At 38.0% G+C, this 20,789-nt stretch overlaps 1 pseudogene; it reads left to right on the top strand.

Moving 5' to 3' along the window:
• Window positions 1–14,327: 14,327 nt before the first annotated feature.
• Window positions 14,328–15,267, top strand: LOC125079312 (olfactory receptor 52J3-like; annotated as a pseudogene).
• Window positions 15,268–20,789: the final 5,522 nt, after the last annotated feature.

Raw genomic sequence — 20,789 nt, 5'->3', positions numbered from 1 at the left:
TGACAACCTGGAAGAAATGGATGCATTCCTAGAGACATATAAACTACCACAACTGAACCAGGAAGAAATAGAAAACCTGAACAGACCCATAACCAGTAAGGAGATTGAAACAGTCATCTAATATCTCCAAACAAACAAAAGCCCAGGGCCAGATGGCTTCCCGGGGGAAATCTACCAAACATTTAAAGAAGAACTAATTCCTATTCTCCTAAAACGGTTCCAAAAAATAGAAATAGAAGGAAAACTTCCAAACTCATTTTATGAGGCCAACATCACCTTGATCCCAAAACCAGACAAGGATCCCATCAAAAAAGAGAACTACAGACCAATATCCTTGATCACACAGATGCAAAATTTCTCACCAAAATACTAGCCAATAGGATTCAACAGTACGTTAAAAGGATTATTCACCACGACCAAGTGGAATTTATTCCAGGGCTGCAAGGTTGGTTCAACATCTGCAAATCAATCAATGTGATACAACACATTAATAAAAGAAAGAACAAGAACCATATGATACTCTCCATAGATGCTGAAAAAGCATTTGACAAAGTACAGCATCCCTTCCTGATCAAAACCATTCAAAGTGCAGGGATAGAGGGCACACACCTCAATATTATCAAAGCCATCTATGAAAAACCCACCGCAAATATCATTCTCAATGGAGAAAAACTGAAAGCTTTTCCACTAAGGTCGGGAACACAGCAGGGATGTCCATTATCACCACTGCTATTCAACATAGTATTAGAAATCCTAGCCTCAGCAATCAGAAAAAAAAAGGTAATTAATGGCATCCAAATCGGCAAAGAAGAAGTGAAAATATCACTCTTCGCAGATGATATGATACTATATGTGAAAAACCCCAAAGACTCCACTCCAAAACTGCTAGAACTTGTACAGGAATTCAGTAAAGTGTCAGGATATAAAATCAATGCACAGAAATCAGTTGCATTTCTCTACACCAACAACAAGACAGAAGAAAGAGAAATTAAGGAGTCCATCCCATTTACAATTGAACCCAAAACTATAAGATACCTAGGAATAAACCTAACCAAAGAGGCTAAGAATCTATACTCAGAAAAATATAAAGTACTCATAAAGAAATTGAGGAAGACACAAAGAAATGGAAAAATGTTCCATGCTCCTGGATTGGAAGAATAAATATTGTGAAAATGTCTATGCTACCAAAAGCAATCTACACATTTAATGCAATTCCTATCAAAGTACCATCCATTTTTTTCAAAGAAATGGAACAAATAATCCTAAAATTTATATGGAACCAGAAAAGACCTCGAATAGCCAAAGGAATATTGAAAAAGAAAGCCAAAGTTGGTGGCATCACAATTCCGGACTTCAAGCTCTATTACAAAGCTGTCCTCATCAAGACAGCATGGTACTGGCACAAAAACAGACACATAGATCAATGGAGCAGAATAGAGAGCCCAGAAATCGACCCTCAACTCTATGGTCAACTAATCTTCCACAAAGCAGGAAAGAATGTCCAATGGAAAAAAGACAGCCTCTTCAATAAATGGTGTTGGGAAAATTGGACAGCCACAAGCAGAAAAATGAAATTGGACCATTTCCTTACACCACACATGAAAATAGACTCATAATGGTTGAAGGACCTCAATGTGAGAAAGGAATCCATCAAAATCCTTGAGGAGAACATAGGCAGCAACCTCTTCGACCTCAGCCGCAGCAACATCTTCCTAGGAACATCACCAAAGGCAAGGGAAGCAAGGGCAAAAATGAACTATTGGGATTTCATCAAGCTCAAAAGCTTTTGCACAGCAAAGGAAACAGTGAACAAAACCAAAAGACAACTGACAGAATGGGAGAAGATATTTGCAAACGACATATCAGATAAAGGGCTAGTGTCAAAATCTATAAAGAACTTAGCAAACTCAACACCCAAAGAACAAATAATCCAATCAAGAAATGGGCAGAGGACATAAACAGACATTTTTTTTTAAATTTTTTTATTTTTTTTTTTCAGCATAACAGTATTCATTATTTTTGCACCACACCCAGTGCTCCATGCAATCCGTGCCCTCTACAATACCCACCACCTGGTGCCCCCAACCTCCCACCCCCCACCCCTTCAAAATTCTCAGATCGTTTTTCAGAGTCCATAGTCTCTCATGGTTCACCTCCCCTTCCAATTTCCCTCAACTCCCTTCTCTTCTCCATCTCCCCTTGTCCTCCATGCTATTTGTTATGCTCCACAAATAAGTGAAACCATATGATAATTGACTCTCTCTGCTTGACGTATTTCACTCAGCATAATCTCTTCCAGTCCCGTCCATGTTGCTACAAAACTTGGGGATTCATCCTTTCTTTCTTTTTTTTTTTTTTTTTTTTACAGCTTTATAAACATATATTTTTATCCCCAGGGGTACAGGTCTGCGAATCACCAGGTTTACACACTTCACAACACTCACCATAGCACATACCCTCCCCGATATCCATAACCCCACCCCCTCTCCCAACCCCCTCCCCCCATCAACCCTCAGTTTGTTTTGTGAGATTAAGAGTCACTTATGGTTTGTCTCCCTCCCAATCCCATCTTGTTTCATTTACTCTTCTCCTACCCCCTCGACCCCCCATGTTGCATCTCCTCTCCCTCATATCAGGGAGATCATATGATAGTTGTCTTTCTCCGATTGACTTATTTCGCTAAGCATGATACCCTCTAGTTCCATCCACGTCGTCGCAAATGGCAAGATTTCATTTCTTTTGATGGCTGCATAGTATTCCATTGTGTATATATACCACATCTTCTTTATCCATTCGTCTGTAGATGGACATCTAGGTTCTTTCCATAGTTTGGCTATTGTAGACATTGCTGCTATAAACATTCGGGTGCATGTGCCCCTTCGGATCACTATGTTTGTATCTTTAGGGTAAATACCCAGCAGTGCAATTGCAGGGTCATAGGGTAGTTCTATTTTCAACATTTTGAGGAACCTCCATGCTGTTTTCCAGAGTGGTTGCACCAGCTTGCATTCCCACCAACAGTGTAGGAGGGTTCCCCTTTCTCCGCATCCTCGCCAGCATCTGTCATTTCCTGACTTGTTAATTTTAGCCATTCTGACTGGTGTGAGGTGATATCTCATGGTGGTTTTGATTTGTATTTCCCTGATGCCGAGTGATATGGAGCACTTTTTCATGTGTCTGTTGGCCATCTGGATGTCTTCTTTGCAGAAATGTCTGTTCATGTCCTCTGCCCATTTCTTGATTGGATTCTTTGTTCTTTGGGTGTTGAGTTTGCTAAGTTCTTTATAGATTTTGGACACTAGCCCTTTATCTGATATGTCATTTGCAAATATCTTCTCCCATTCTGTCAGTTGTCTTTTGGTTTTGTTCACTGTTTCCTTTGCTGTGCAAAAGCTTTTGAGCTTGATGAAATCCCAATAGTTCATTTTTGCCCTTGCTTCCCTTGCCTTTGGTGATGTTCCTAGGAAGATGTTGCTGCGGCTGACGTCGAAGAGGTTGCTGCCTGTGTTCTCCTCGAGGATTTTGATGGATTCCTTTCTCACATTGAGATCCTTCATCCATTTTGAATCTATTTTCATGTGTGGTGTAAGGAAATGGTCCAATTTCATTTTTCTGCTTGTGGCTGTCCAATTTTCCCAACACCATTTATTGAAGAGGCTGTCTTTGTTCCATTGGACATTCTTTCCTGCTTTGTCGAAGATGAGTTGACCATAGAGTTGAGGGTCCATTTCTGGGCTCTCTATTCTGTTCCATTGATCTATGTGTCTCTTTTTGTGCCAGTACTATGCTGTCTTGATGATAACAACTTTGTAATAGAGCTTGAAGTCCGGAATTGTGATGCCACCAACTTTGGCTTTCTTTTTCAATATTCCTTTGGCTATTCGAGGTCTTTTCTGGTTCCATATAAATTTTAGGATGATTTGTTCCATTTCTTTGAAAAAAATGGATGGTACTTTGATAGGAATTGCATTAAATGTGTAGATTGCTTTAGGTAGCATAGACTTTTTCACAATATTTATTCTTCCAATCCAGGAGCATGGAACATTTTTCCATTTCTTTGTGTCTTCCTCAATTTCTTTCATGAGTACTTTATAGTTTTCTGAGTATAGATTCTTAGTCTCTTTGGTTAGGTTTATTCCTAGGTATCTTATAGTTTTGGGTGCAATTGTAAATGGGATGGACTCCTTAATTTCTCTTTCTTCTGTCTTGTTGTTGGTGTAGAGAAATGCAACTGATTTCTGTGCATTGATTTTATATCCTGACACTTTACTGAATTCCTGTACAAGTTCTAGCAGTTTTGGAGTGGAGTCTTTTGGGTTTTCCACATAGAGTATCATATCATCTGCGAAGAGTGAGAGTTTGACTTCTTCTTTGCCGATTTGGATGCCTTTAACTTCCTTTTGTTGTCTGATTGCTGAGGCTAGGACTTCTAGTACTATGTTGAATAGCAGTGGTGATAACGGACATCCCTGCCGTGTTCCTGACCTTAGCGGAAACGCTTTCAGTTTTTCTCCATTGAGAATGATATTTGCGGTGGGTTTTTCATAGATGGCTTTGATAATATTGAGGTATGTGCCCTCTATCCCTACACTTTGAAGAGTTTTGATCAGGAAGGGATGCTGTACTTTGTCAAATGCTTTTTCAGCATCTATGGAGAGTATCATATGGTTCTTGTTCTTTCTTTTATTAATGTGTTGTATCACATTGATTGATTTCCGGATGTTGAACCAGCCTTGCAGCCCTGGAATAAATCCCACTTGGTCGTGGTGAATAATCCTTTTAACGTACTGTTGAATCCTATTGGCTAGTATTTTGGCGAGAATTTTTGCATCTGTGTTCATCAAGGATATTGGTCTGTAGTTCTCTTTTTTGTTGGGATCCTTGTCTGGTTTTGGGATCAAGGTGATGTTGGCCTCATAAAATGAGTTTGGAAGTTTTCCTTCTATTTCTATTTTTTGGAACAGTTTCAGGAGAATAGGTATTAGTTCTTCTTTAAATGTTTGGTAGAATTCCCCCGGGAAGCCGTCTGGCCCTGGGCTTTTGTTTGTTTGGAGATTTTTGATGACTGTTTCAATCTCCTTACTGGTTATGGGTCTGTTCAGGCTTTCTATTTCTTCCTGGTTCAGTTGTGGTAGTTTATATGTCTCTAGGAATGCATCCATTTCTTCCAGATTGTCAAATTTGTTGGCGTAGAGTTGCTCATAGTATGTTCTTATAATTGTCTGTATTTCTTTGGTGTTCGTTGTGATCTCTCCTCTTTCATTCATGATTTTATTTATTTGGGTCCTTTCTCTATTCTTTTTGATAAGTCTGGCCAGGGGTTTATCAATCTTATTAATTCTTTCAAAGAACCAGCTCCTAGTTTCGTTGATTTGTTCTATTGTTTTTTTGGTTTCTATTTCATTGATTTCTGCTCTGATCTTTATGATTTCTCTTCTCCTGCTGGGTTTAGGGTTTCTTTCTTGTTCTTTCTCCAGCTCCTTTAGGTGTAGGGTTAGGTTGTGTACCTGAGACCTTTCTTGTTTCTTGAGAAAGGCTTGTACCGCTATATATTTTCCTCTCAGGACTGCCTTTGTTGTGTCCCACAGATTCTGAACTGTTGTGTTTTCATTATCGTTTGTTTCCATAAATTTTTTCAATTCTTCTTTGATTTCCTGGTTGACCCATTCATTCTTTAGAAGGATGCTGTTTAGTCTCCATGTATTTGGGTTCTTTCCAAATTTCCTCTTGTTATTGAGTTCTAGCTTTAGAGCATTGTTGTCTGAAAATATGCAGGGAATGATCCCAATCTTTTGATACCGGTTGAGACTTGATTTAGGACCAAAAATGTGATCTATTCTGGAGAATGTTCCATGTGCACTAGAGAAGAATGTGTATTCTGTTGCTTTGGGATGAAATGTTCTGAATATATCTGTGATGTCCATCTGGTCCAGTGTGTCATTTAAGGCCTTGATTTCCTTGTTGATCTTTTGCTTGGATGATCTGTCCATTTCAGTGAGGGGAGTGTTAAAATCCCCTACTATTATTGTATTCTTGTCGATGTGTTTCTTTGATTTTGTTATTCATTGGTTTATATAGTTGGCTGCTCCCACGTTAGGGGCATAGATATTTAAAATTGTTAGATCTTCTTGTTGGACAGTTCCTTTGAGTATGATATAGTGTCCTTCCTCATCTCTTATTATAATCTTTGGCTTAAAATCTAATTGATCTGCTATAAGGATTGCCACTCCTGCTTTCTTCTGATGTCCATTAGCATGGTAAATTCTTTTCCACCCCCTCACTTTAAACCTGGAGGTGTCTTCGGGTTTAAGATGAGTTTCTTGTAGGCAACATATAGATGGGTTTTGTTTTTTTATCCATTCTGATACCCTGTGTCTTTTGATTGGGGCATTTAGCCCATTAACATTCAGGGTAAGTATTGAGAGATATGAATTTAGTGCCATTGTATTGCCTGTAAGGTGACTGTTATTGTTTATTGTCTCTGTTTCTTTCTGATCTACTACTTTTAGGGTCTCTCTTTGCTTAGAGGACCCCTTTCAATATTTCCTGTAGAGCTGGTTTGGTATTTGCAAATTCTTTCAGTTTTTATTTGTCCTGGAAGCTTTTAATCTCTCCTTCTATTTTCAATGATAGCCTAGCTGGATATAGTATTCTTGGCTGCATGTTTTTCTCATTTAGTACTCTGAATATATCATGCCAGCTTTTTCTGGCCTGCCAGGTCTCTGTGGATAAGTCTGCTGCCAATCTAATATTTTTACCATTGTAGGTTACAGACTTCTTTTCCCGGGCTGCCTTCAGGATCTTTTCTTTGTCACTAAGACTTGTAAATTTTACTATTAGGTGACGGGGTGTGGACCTATTCTTATTGATTTTGAGGGGGGTTCTCTGAACCTCCTGAATTTTGATGCTTGTTCCCTTTGCCATATTGGGGAAATTCTCTCCAATAATTCTCTCCAATATACCTTCTGCTCCCCTCTCTGTTTCCTCTTCTTCTGGAATCCCAATTATTCTAATGTTGTTTCGTCTTATGGTGTCACTTATCTCTCGAATTCTCCCCTCGTGGTCCAGTAGCTGTTTGTCCCTCTTTTGCTCAGCTTCTTTATTCTCTGTCATTTGGTCTTCTATATCACTAATTCTTTCTTCTGCCTCATTTATCCTAGCAGTGAGAGCCTCCATTTTTTATTGCACCTCATTAATAGCTTTTTTGATTTCAACTTGGTTAGATTTTAGTTCTTTTATTTCTCCAGAAAGGGCTTTTATATCTCCCGAGAGGGTTGCTTTAATATCTTCCATGCCTTTTTCAAGCCCGGCTAGAACCTTGAGAATCATCATTCTGAACTCTATATCTGACATATTACCAATGTCTGTATTGATTAGGTCCCTAGCCTTTGGTATTGCCTCTTGTTCTTTTTTTTGTTTTGAATTTTTCCGCCTTGTCATTTTGTCCAGATAAGAGTTTATGAAGGAGCAAGTAAAATACTAAAAGGGTGGCAACAACCCCAGGAAAATATGCTTTAGCCAAATCAGAAGAGATCCTGAATTGTGAGGGGGGAGAAAGGGGATAAAAAGGGGTTCAGAAAGAAAGAAAAAAAAAATTAAAAAAAAAAGAAAGCCGATAAAGAAAAAATATAAAAAGAGGAAAAAATATATATATATTAGATAAACTATTTAAAAAACGTTAAAAAAAGAAAACGGTAAAAGTTAAAAAAAATTTAGCAGAAGAAGAGAAAAAGAAAAAAAAATTGAAAAAGAAAAAAAATTAAATTAACTGCAAGGCTAAAAAATCATGGGGAGAAAGCCATGAGTTCCGTGCTTTGCTTTCTTCTCCTCTGGAATTCCGCCGCTCTCCTTGGTAGGTGAACTTGGTCCTGGCTGGGTTTCCCGTTGATCTTCTGGGGGAGGGGCCTGTTGTAGTGATTCTCAAGAGTCTTTGCCCCAGGCGGAGTTGCACCGCCCTTACCCGGGGCCGTGCTGAGTCATCTGCTCGGGTTCGCTTTCGGGAGCTTTTGTTCCCTGAGCGCTTTCCGTAGAGTCCGGAGGAGGGGAATAAAGATGGCGGCCTCCCGGTCTCCGGTCCGGAGGAGCCGAGAGCCCGGGGCCCCACTCCTCAGTGCGCCCTCACAGAACAGCGCCAAATGACTCCCGTCACCCTGGCCTCCGGCCGCGCTCCGAGCTGACCGAGCCTGCGACCGGTTCAAGGCAACCCCGAGCTGAGAGTCACTCCTCGGCTCTGTCTCTGCAGCCGGCTTCCCCGTTCCAATACCGGTAAGCTCTGCGACACTGAGACACCCCCGATCCTTCTGCGACCCTGCGGGACCTGAGGCCGCGCTGACCCCGCCTGGGCTTCACCCCAGTTAAGCCTCTGGAGCGATGTCCCTCAGCGGAACAGACTTTTAAAAGTCCTGATTTTGCTCCGTTGCTCTTCCGCTCGCCGGGAGCCGGCCCCTCCCCCCGCGGTCTATCTTCCCGTCGCTTTGGATTCACTTCTCCACCAGTCCTACCTTGCAGAAAGTGGTTGATTTTCTGTTTCTGGAATTGCTGTTCTTCTTCTCTTCAATCTCCCGTTGGATTTGTAGGTGTTTGCAATCTTTAGATAAGCTATTTAGCTGATCTCCCGCTACCCGAAGTAGTCTCAGCCTGCTACTTCTCCGCCATCTTGACTCCTCCCTAAACAGACATTTTTTAAGGAAGACATCCAGATGGCCAACAGACACATGAAAAAGTGCTCCACATCACTCGGCATAGGGAAATACAAATCAAAACCACCATGAGATATCACCTCACACCAGTCAGAATGGCTAAAATGAACAAGTCAGGAAATGACAGATGCTGGCGAGGATGAGGAGAAAGGGGAACCCTCCTACACTGTTGGTGGGAATGCAAGCTGGTGCAACCACTCTGGAAAACAGCATGGAGTTTCCTCAAAATGTTGAAAATTAGAACTACCCTATGACCCAGCAATTGCACTGCTGGGTATTTACCCTAAAGATACAAACGTAGTGATCCGAAGGGGCATGTGCACCCGAATGTTTATAGCAGCAATGTCTACAATAGCCAAACTATGGAAAGAACCTAGTTGTCCATCAACAGACGTATGGAAAAAGAAGATGTGGTATATATACACAACGGAATACTATGCAGCCATCAAAAGAAATGAAATCTTGCCATTTGCGATGACGTGGATGGAACTAGAGGGTATCATGCTTAGCGAAGTAAGTCAATCGGAGAAAGACAACTATCATATGATCTCCCTGATATGAGGGAGTTTAGATGCAACATGGGGTGTTAAGGGGTAGGAGAAGAATAAATGAAACCAGATGGGATTGGGAGGGAGACTAACCATAAGTGACTTGTAGTCTCACAAACAAACTGAGGGTTGCTGGTAGACGAGGGTTTGGGAGAGGGCAGTGGGGTTATGGACATTGGGGAGGGTATGTGCTATAGTGAATGCTGTGAAGTATGTAAACCTGGCGATTCACAGACCTGTACCCCTGGAGATAAAAATATATGTTTATAAAAAATGAAAATAAAAAATAAATTAAAATTCAAATAAATAAATAAATAAATGAGGAAAAAAAATTCCACATATGAGTGAAATCATATGATGATTTTCTTTTTCAGACTGACATATTTTGCTTAGCATTCTACATTCTAGCTTCATCCAGGTCATTGCAAATGGCAAAAATCTCATTCTTTTTTATGGTTGAGTAATATTCCATTGCATACACGTACCACTATTCCTTTATCCATTTATCAGCTCATGGGTATTTGGGCTCTTTCCATAAGTTGGCTATGGTTGATAATATTGCTATGAACATTGGGGTGCATTTACATGTTTGAAGCAAAGTAGGAGCAATATCATATGTGTAGGACTTAAAACTTCATCCCTGGCTCTGAAAATGGAGAATAGAGCCATGAGTTAAGGAAGGTAGGTAGCGTATAGAAGGTGGAAAAAAGTAAAAAAACAAACAAACAAACAATAAAAAAAACAAAAAACTTTCTCCTCTAGTGTCTCCAGAAACTGATGCAGACCAGCTGAAAACTCGATTTTATCTCAGTGAGATATGCATCAGCTTTCTAACAAACTGAACTGCAAGATAATAAATTTACATTGATTTAAGGCACGACATTCCTGGTTATTTTTTCACAGCAGCATTAGAAAACTAATAACAGCTTTGCTCCCAAGATCAGCACCGGGGACAGGTGAATGAAGAAAGAGGGAGAAAATGATTTGTAATGAAATATGAACAAAAGTGTCAGCCAGAAGTTTACACAGGAGTGTTGGAGCTGGAGTGGCCCTTCATTGTTGTCCTCATTGTGGTGAATCCAGTAAGCTTTATGCTCCTTCATCAACCAGGCATTATGGGGGTCTCTGGGAGGGGGATTTGACCTCAGCTGAGGAAGGTCCATTAGACAATAGAAACAAAGGGGGCCACATTCTCAGTAGTTAGATGATTGAGAACTTCAGATCTGTAAGGAAGATATAGATGACACACTGTAGCACCCAGGGTAGGAGTTTTGTGTGGCAGAGACACTACTATGAAACTCCACCTAATTCTTTAGGAATTTGCCTTTTGGTGCTTTTTGCCTCTGGCTTTTCTGAAAACCTCAAGACAGAAACCTTCACATCCCTTCCCTGTCTTTGAAATCTAACGACCCCTTGTGTTTTCAAGTATATGCTAGACTGCTCACTCCTGTCCTTTAATGACGGTTTCTATTGATTTTGAAGATATATATATATATATAAACACACACACACACACATATATATATATATATATACATATATATATATATATATATATCACTTAGTTTTAACTTATATATCACTTAGTTTTAACATCAGTTTTAATATATCAAGCTTTCTGGGGGAATGACAATAGTTACATAGACTGCCATCTTGACAGCAGAAACTGTAACATTTTTTAAAAGCTTGGGAAACCAACTTTTCTAAGATATTGTATTTGATAATAGGTCTGATCTGAGTGGAGTAATTTTTTTTCAGTTAATATTCATTTATGATAGTTTTTGTTGTTAAATTGTTGTATGGTCTCATTACTTAAACATTTCAAACTCCATAAATTAGAATGAGAGGCAATAATGTTGTCTGTATTCCAATGACCCCCCAAACATTTTGACATTGTTTTGCTGTTTCAAAATATGTTGTTTCGTATTTTTGACCTGTTCATTGAAATTCTATCATATATTATTTTATATAGTTCATGTACACCTATAGATGAAAGTGTATACATTATGTGTAGATGCCTAATGTACTTGTGATTTTAGTGAAAGTGTAATATCTTTGTGAAAGTGTAATATCTTTGAGTGAATAAAATCTTCTGTGTATTTAAGTACCTAATTTTTTTGCAATAATTCAAAGCAGTATAATAACAATTTTTGTGCACAAAGCTCATTTCATATTTGAAGTAGATAACATGATTATTCGACATTTCCAAAGATCCTCATTTCTTCATTTACAGCCATTTAAAAGCTTTGGCCATTTTCCATCAGCTGGTAGTAATCCTTTAGCATTTCTTATTGTGCCAATTGGCTGGCGAAGGAATCTGTTAGTTTTTATTTATCTCAAAATGTCTTTAAAGGTAACTGAAGATGAAAAATAGAAGTTGAGTGGACATTTGTAATTGAATTGAGTAATCAAATACTTCCTATAATGAAAGTCTTAGGCCCACGTATTTCCCTGGTGAACTCTATCCTATGTGTAAAGAGTAATTAATATCTCATAACAGTATAAACTCTTTCAAATTGTATGAGTGGGAAATCCAGTATCTGAACTGAATCAGACCAACTCTAGGATAGGATATATTCAACACTTCTCTCTCTGGCTTCTGTGACATAGATATGATAAACTATCAAGGAGGAAGATTGAGAAGATCAATCATGGACAAAGGATAGTGGGACCCAAAACTCACAGATGTCATTCCATATTCAAGCATTCAATGAACCTAGGGCACGTGGTCAGGACAGTGCAGGGAGATAGCAAGTACTCAGGTTGAAAATGGGATCTCCTACACCAGGCTATTATTTTTGAAATTAGAATATGGATTAAGTACACTTTGATCTAAGAAACAATCCATAGAATTAGGCTGCAAAATATTACTTAGGGGGAGATAGGATGTATCTATTTTTATATCATATAGTAATGATAATATTTGTGTGTTTTTGCCCCACATTTGTAGTTTGTCTCTATAAATTCCTACTCATGCCACTTTTTCGTAGGCTTCTGTTTCTCTTAACCATAGTCTAGGAGTTTTGCCCACAATGTCAGAGGATTCAATCCCAGGGCACAATTTATACTAGAAAACTGAGTTCTAATTTTATAAGCAGCTAAAGCCTCAGTATAAAATGACTCTCCTTGGACTGTATTTTTTTTTTAAAGCATACAGAGCTGTGCTACTTGAGATTTTCCTTGTTGTCTCTATTCTTGTGGAAGAATGGATCATCAAAATAAAAAATGAATTTTATTTTGATTTCAGTAGGTACTGCAGTCAAATGAAAGGGAGATGGTCAAAGGTAGCTGAGAAGAGCTACTGGCTTGTTGTGATATGATATTCTATGCATCATGTAGCCCAATTTCTGAATCTAATTGGGGAAGAAACTTGCTATATATATATATATTTTTTTTTTTAACTGAAAATTTTTTTCATAGTAGTTTTTTGGTGTTTTGTGGGTTTTTTGTTTTTTTGGTTTTTTTTTACTGTTTTAAGTTTAACCTTGCAACTTTTCAAATTTTAAATGGAGATTGGGTGTCTTTGAAAATATCTAGAAGATCCAAGGCATTATGATTATATAGTTGGTCAATAAAGTATCATTTCTGTTTCTGCTATGGGTTATAAGGAATGAATGAGATGGACCTCCAAAACATAGTGGAAACCTGAGATGAGCAGTGCCATGTTATTGAGAGTTTATTTTCAGAGAGAAACCCAAGGCAGACATCTGAGTCTTAGAAGGCCTATTCCTGGGTAGCATCCCAGTACTGGACAGCGGCTGTTACCTGGAGTTTCAGTTCTTAAAAAAAAAAAAAAAAAAAGATAAAGGAGGCATTGCAAAATATAGCTCTCCTGTCCCCTCCACAAACACACACAAGTCTAATCTTAGAATGCATATAACATTATTTTTACCTTGTTATGCTTCCCAGAGAAATATGAAGCTATATAATGCATAAAAACTGGAGCCTGTGCTACTATTTCTGACCTCTCCACCTCTGTCTCGAGGTGGAGACCTAGAGAATGTCCATTTATTTCATTATTTTAGCTTATGAGTGACTAGGTCCTTCATCATTTTGAAGGCATTGCAAAAGCCACCTTCTCTGTGTCCTTTAAACAACTACAGAGAGCAGTTCTGTACAGACTTTATTTTCCAGACAGTTTTGTGCTGCTCAAAATGCCCTCTTCAGGTCACTGCCCCCTGAAGCCTTCTAGGCAGTCTTTTACCCACATTCCTAGTTCATCAGGCAGAAGGAGTGAACACAGTACATGTTCGTTCTTTAGCAGTCATAAACTTGGCAGGTTTTCCCAGACAAACTGATATGGCATGGAGAATAAATAAAGAAGCTTTCAAATACTGCTAGAAACCACCACTCCCTTAACACTATGTAAGACAATGGGCTATGCAATGGGTTGGTCTTGGGAACATAGAGACATGAACAAAAACAGACATACGGTTTATCACTATCTTTCTTTCTGGGATGTTTCAAGTATAGAGGTGTATGACCTAGCCTGTGCTTTTGATTATAGCAATGTACTTCTGATATTCTGCTTATCTTTGATAGAATGTTTGGCCAGATCTTGGCATTTTCTCTATGTCAATAAGTGATGAATTAATCATTAGATAAATTCTGCATTTCCTAATTACGAAAGTGTCTTGTACATCTGTGCCTGTCACGTTGCTTCTAGCTACTCTGTCACCTCTTGGATTGTAACTGCATTTCCATGTGGTCATCCTTGATTTTTTGCATATCTCTCTTCAGACAGGAGCTTTACAAAAGGTACAGAGCATACAAAATTATTTCATATTTAATAGCACATTCTGTGTCTTATAATTTTGCCATTGGCTTGCTGATAAGCCTTGTAGGTTAAAAGAAAGAAGATTAAAAAAAAAAAAGAGGATTGAATTCTTTTGAGAGTGGCCCATTCAAAATGAGTATTCCTTGGCTTATAATAACAAAATACATTAACAAGCCCTTTCAAATAACAACCTTTTTCATTTTCACTATATATCGGATCATTAAGCTAGTCATTTTCATGACCACCTTCAAACTTTTCCCCCTCTTTGTAGGAATGACATTTCCTTCTCTGTCATTTGGAAGGATGTTTTATCCCAACAGGAGTACTTTTCATCCAACCACATTCTTCCTCACTGGAACTCCAGGTCTGGAAGGGGCCCATTCCTGGATCTCCCTGCCTTTCTGCTCAGTTTACCTTGTGACTTTACTGGGCAATGCCACAATTCTGCTGGTCATCAAGATGGAGCAGAGCCTGCGGAAGGAGCCCATGTTCTACTTCCTGGCCCTTCTTTCAACTATCGATTTGGTCCTTTCCTCAACCTCTGTGCCCCGCATTCTGGGTATCTTCTGGTTTGATGCTCATGAGATTAGCTTTGGGGCTTGTGTGGCCCAGATGTTTTTGATCCATGCCTTCACTGGCATGGAGTCTGAGGTCCTGGTGGCCATGGCCTTTGACCGCTATGTGGCTATCTGTGCTCCACTCCACTATAGAACCATCTTGACAACCCCGGTGTTGGTGGGTATCAGTGTATACATTGGGTTTCGTCCAATTCTATTTACACTTCCCATGGTGTATCTCATTTACCACCTACCATTTTGTCAGGCTTATGTAATAGCTCATTCGTACTGTGAGCACATGGGCATCGCAAAACTGTCCTGTGGAAACAACCATATCAATGCCATCTATGGGATCTTCGTGCTCTCTCTCTTTCTGCTGAACTTGGTTCTTATTTGCATCTCCTATGTCTACATTCTGCGAGCTGTCGTCCACCTCCCATCACAGGATGCTCGGCTAAAAGCACTCAGCACATGTGGCTCTCATGTTGGTGTCATCTGTGTTTTCTATATCCCCTCAGTGTTCTCCTTCCTAAACTCACTGATTTGGACACAACATACCACGCTACATTCACATTCTTGTTGCCAACCTCTATTTGGTTATCCCACCTTCACTCAACCCCATCATTTATGGTGTAAGGACCAAACAGATTTGAGAGCAAGTGCTCCGTGTCTTTGCTAAAAAGTAGGTACTCTTGCCTCTGTTTACCAAGAATTTTGACCTAGCAGGGAAAATGAGGTCTCATTTGAGTTTTTTTTCTGTCTAAATTTAGTGCTGCCAAATTATATTTTGGGGCATTTGATCTTGTCCCATTGTTGATTCTATGATTTGAATTATCTTCAAAATATTTCAAGTTCAAGGACCAAATAATGCAGTTGTTGAAATTTAGGCTCTTTTTAGTTCTTTTTCAGCAGAATACAATATTTATGGGACTAACATATAGTAAGAAATGGATGTCAATTTAGACTAATATCTACCTATATAATAGATGAAGAAAATTCCTTTTGACCATGTTTTTCCTAGAGAGAAACTAGAAATATATTTTGCATTCAGATATTAATCTAATTTCATTTTCCCTGTAAAATATTAGTAAACTGTAATCAATTAATGTGCATTTTTAATTAATCCTTGCTTTTTCATCCTAGATAAGATGTGGTGTAGAATATATGATTTCTAGAATGACACTGTGAAGGCAAAGGAATCTCACAACTCAATTTCATCCTACCTCTTGGAACTTGCACAGAATTATGATTTCACAAACTACCTTTAGTTCTATCCCCTGCCAACTCACCTCTCTTCAATGTTCTCATAGCTAATGTTTTTTATTTGTTCCTCCAGTGACAAATCTTATCGTGTACTGTGTGAAAACCAGGCAAATTAGAGTGAAGAGTTCTAGAAAAATTATGTCAGAAGCAGATATAATAGTCATATATTATAGAAAACATATCTTGTGAATGTCTTGGATAAGAGTTTAAAGGTGAGTTGAGGAAACCTAGTATTTGCCACAAATAATCATCAACGTATTTTTCTTGTTATTATCATCAGATTTATCTTATTCAAATTGGATACTAAACAAGGACATAAAACAAAAATATAGGAAGTATATTTTCTGAGGTCTCCATCCCAGTTAAGAAAAAATGAAAATATCAAATGTCATCTCTCTATAAATTCCAATCAAGATGTGATATGGTAGCTCATCTTAAAAATACAGAAATGTATTTTTAATCCTATATTCAATCTATCTATACTAAATTCTTTTGATTCTAGACCCAAATTATATCATAATTCATCTCCTCACTATCTCCTTTATAATCCCCCTAATGTGTCACCAGCATGTCTTTAGCGAATCATTGCAATAACCTCCATGGTCTCTAAATGGCTACTTTTTGCTGCTTTCTAAATGGTTTTCTATGTAAGATGAAAGTTCTCTTTTTAAACGAAAATTTGAATGATACACTACGTCTTTTAAATATGTACTCTAACTTCTTTGGGCTTCGAATTAAAACTTCGAATTAAAACTTTGAATTAAAACTAAAAATCTACACATGTCCTTGACCCTCTCTCTCTCTCCAGTATTATCAGATAAACTACAGCTACAGTGGCATTTGAAAATTTGTTGAATTTACAAATATTTCTGTTTCTTTTAGGTTTTCACATCTGACCCTTATTCTTAGATGATCTTGTCTTCAATTTCTTTTCACTCTTTATTATTCATTTTTAAAGTTTCAACATAATTTCATAGTAGATTACCTGAGCTCTCACAGTTCAAAGTATGACCCTCCTTTTAAAAAATCTTTTTATTGCTTATTTATTCTTTATTCTTCATTTTACTTATTTTTATGATTTGTAATTACAGATGTATCTTATAGGTTTTTTATTTCTACTTTTTAAATAGAGTGTGCTATTAGTGGGGTGAAAGACATATCTGTTTTCTTTGTGTCTCTGTGCTTAATATCTAGGATAATTCTGGCACAGAATATGCCTCCAACAAATAACTGTTAACAAATGGATATGGAAATGAGGCCATGTTTTATAAAGGGAATTGTTTGTTGAAGAGTTCAGAAATACTCCATTCATATGGGATATAACTTTCTTAACTAGTTTATTTCAAAAATAGGCATAGCACAGATGCTCACAGATTTTGAAAGTAGGACAAATATGGGATTAAGGAGGAATTTTTTGTCTTGGGTTTGATGGGTGACTAATAGTCCACATTCTCTTCCTAATTTGACTTAAAAACCTTGTGGAATCACAGAAAATGTTTCTTACATTTTCTTATCCCCACTCATCGACCAAAGTCCTCTCTACCAACTGCACCAGTTGTAATCTCCTACACTTTTTTCCTCAGGTAAATAAAGCAACAACTTCTATCAATAACAAATGCTTAAGAATAATAATCAGCCTGTAAGGGGATATCATCTCACAATTAATGAAAAACTTTCAGATATAAGCATTGCATTTGAAATGCTAACATATACAAAATATACTTCTGGGCAATTTCAGGCACACTTTCTATTTTGATTCTCACAATAACTAATTTTATAAATCATTCTTCCTATTTTTTCCACTGAAGAGATTGAGGCTCTGAGAGATTATTTTACTCAATTCCCACACATACAGGAAATCAAAGCTGGTAGTCACCTTATCTTTTATACCCCAGGATAGTACTATTTGGCTACATTTTAGCTTTCACATTCAGCATTGCATCTGTTTCCACAATTCTATCTCAGATCAGGGAGCTAAGTGCCTCTGTGCCTGAATAACATCACAGATGTAACCATGGGCACTGAGAGCTATAGCACACAACACATGTTGACATCCTTTATTAATTGTTAGAAATGGAAGCTCATATTTTCCCAGTGTGAAGATAGGTGGTACAAAGTGAATGCTTTGAGTGTATGTTAATAGGAGGAGGGATAATAAAATGGATTTAAAGATTATCAATTCTCATGATTTATTGTACAGGCATGTCACACTCAGTACAATTTATATTTCAGGTTGTTTCTGACCTCCTTGATAAAATAAGACAAAAGCAAGATGAAGCTACAAAAATGTCAGTAGGGATGGGAGGACTTTATGGTCACCCTGATTATTCCCACATGTTCCTGGAAGAATGAAAGCCTAACTCTGGGCCTCCTAAAACAATGGTTCCCAACTGGGAAAAATTTGGCCACCAGAAGACATTCAGCAATATCCGGAAACATTTTTGGTTTTTGCAACCTGGGAGGTCTGTATCATCATCTACTGGGTAAAGATTAGGGATGCTGCCCACCCATTCTACAGGATGCACTCTACAATGCACAGTACAACACACTCTACAATCCTCCCCAAAATAATACCCAGCCCAAATATCATAGCGTCAGAGATTAGGAATGGTAGTCTAAATGTAATTGTCAAACAAGAAATGGTTAACCCCATGGTTACGCAGATTTCCTGGAGCTAGACTACACAGAACTTCAGCATAATCTGCTGTCAGGGCAGTCCCTCAGAAAGGCACTCAATGGAAGACTGAGAAAACTTCTGGGAAAGCAAAAGAATCCACTTTTAAGATGCTAAAACACTCTTCCTTTACAAGAAAAAACAGCAAAGACATATGGAATGCATATAAACTTGACCAGGGGATAATAGTTTAAAGATTTTTAAAATTATGATTTTTTTATTGTTTTGTTTTTCTATTGGCTATTAGCCAATTATGAGAGATTTGGGGAAAACATTGCAAGGTGTGATACACTGTATAAAATTAAAAGGACAAAAAAGGGCCATTATTTCCTAGATGTATTAGGTCTGGGAATCAGGCAAAAAGAATATTCCTTTGTGATACTGGAGTTATGTGAGCAAATTAGTGTAATTTTCTTTTTTTCTTTTACTATTTTTAAAATTTATTTGACACAGAGAGAGAGATCACAAGTAGGCAGAGAAGCAGGCAGTTGGGGGAGGAGGAGGAAGCAGGCTCCCTGCTGAGCAGAGAGCCCGATGAGGGCCTCAATCCCAGGACCCTGAGATCATGACCCAAGCCGAAGGCAGAGGCTTAATCCACTGAGCCACGGAGGCACCCCTAGTGTAATTTTCAAAATAGGTGAGTATTTGCTTGTGTAGCTTAAACATCTTAGTGTTATTAGGGCCCTTTAGCATATTTTCCTCATAGATAACCTTATAAATTAAAACCTCAAGTAAGTTGGGAACCTACACTTTCTAGACTTCAGTTCTGATGTGCAGAAGTGAGTGCCCAGTTGCATCAAATCAAAGACACACTGATTGTAAACAGCATTCCAATTTCAGAGATCTTAAAATGTGAAGAATGTGCATCTTAGAATACATAAAATACAGTGTGATTTCTATATAAAAGTTGTTCCTGGTCATTTTATCTAAGGATATTTTCAAAATCAGGCAGGTTCTACAAATCTTAGATTCATCAATGGCAAGAAACTCAGAATAAATGCCTCCATTTCTTATACATGTTTAGAAAATAATTGTTTTGCAGTGTTCTCTTTGTCTATCTTTTCCCCTCTCATAGGCACTCTGTTTCTATTTCTGCATGACCATTCATCAACCACTTGTTTTTTTATTTTTCCCTGAGATTCTTCAGTTTCAGTTGGAGATGTTCTATATTTTGCTTTTGCCATTTCAAGCTGTTTGGTAAGTTGTTGATCAAAGAAACAGTCCAAGATTCTCATTATAACTGCATATTAGAGTGCTCAGTGAAGACACACACTTAATTATGTGCCATTATTTTATTCAAAAACCATTTGTTAAATACCTACTTTGTTGCACTTTACTACATGATTATGAAAATATAATTAATGTGATGAGAAAATATTCTATAATACATTTTAATTCATAAATTATAATCAACCTCGTGAATTTAATTCTAGTATAAACACTGTTGGTTTTCTTTTTTGTAATGCTACTCCCTTAAGTTTGGTTGCTAAGGCAACCACTTCAAAGGGACAATCCACTTCGAAGATAAATATATTGACAGCCACTGAACTAGATAAATGCCGGGCTATCCACTCCACCCCAGCCCTCACATCTACCCACCAGGCTCCTTTGTTTTAGAGATCTTGATTGATTTCCATTTTTTCCATTTTTGCCATTTTTTTTTCTATACTTTCAATGTACATTCTGGCTTTTATGTTTTATAATCACATATAAAGAGTGAGCACATAAAACCCTGAGTCCCAACAAGAGCAGAACCCCAGTCCTGTGCCATGTGCTGCCAAATGAGCCAAGAAAAAAAGTTGGTAAATAGCTATTGAATCTCATTATGACCTCCAAGCTCTTATCATATTCTATTTTCTCTATCTGTGTCTGCATTATGAGCTCAGGCCTAGATCCATGTCCCCTGAGTCAACCAACCCCTTAGAAGATTTTCCATGAGGTGTGTGGTGTTATTCTCCAAACAGCTCTTGCTTATAACCATCCCCAAGGACTCTCTTGGCTTCATAAGATGTTGTCTACAAAGCACAAAAGGGAGTCTATAAATTCTTTCCTGATTCTAATCTCTTCCTTCCCATTGACTTTGGGGTAGAGTGTTACATTGTTTTTAAAAAAGGCCAGAAGGAAGTAAGATATAAATCTACTCTTTCAGAATATTTGACATCATTTCATTCCACTCTCTATCTCTTTGGATCCTGAAAAGAAGGGCTAGATGTTAAACAAAAGCAAAACAGGAAGTGCTTGGGTGGCTCAGTCAGTTAAGTCTCTGAATCT

The sequence above is a fragment of the Lutra lutra genome, chromosome 10 (genome assembly GCF_902655055.1).
Source record: "Lutra lutra chromosome 10, mLutLut1.2, whole genome shotgun sequence".
Classification (NCBI taxonomy): Eukaryota; Metazoa; Chordata; class Mammalia; order Carnivora; family Mustelidae; genus Lutra; species Lutra lutra.
The sequence above is the reverse complement of the archived record's forward strand: the minus strand, read 5'-3'. Positions and strand labels throughout refer to the sequence as shown.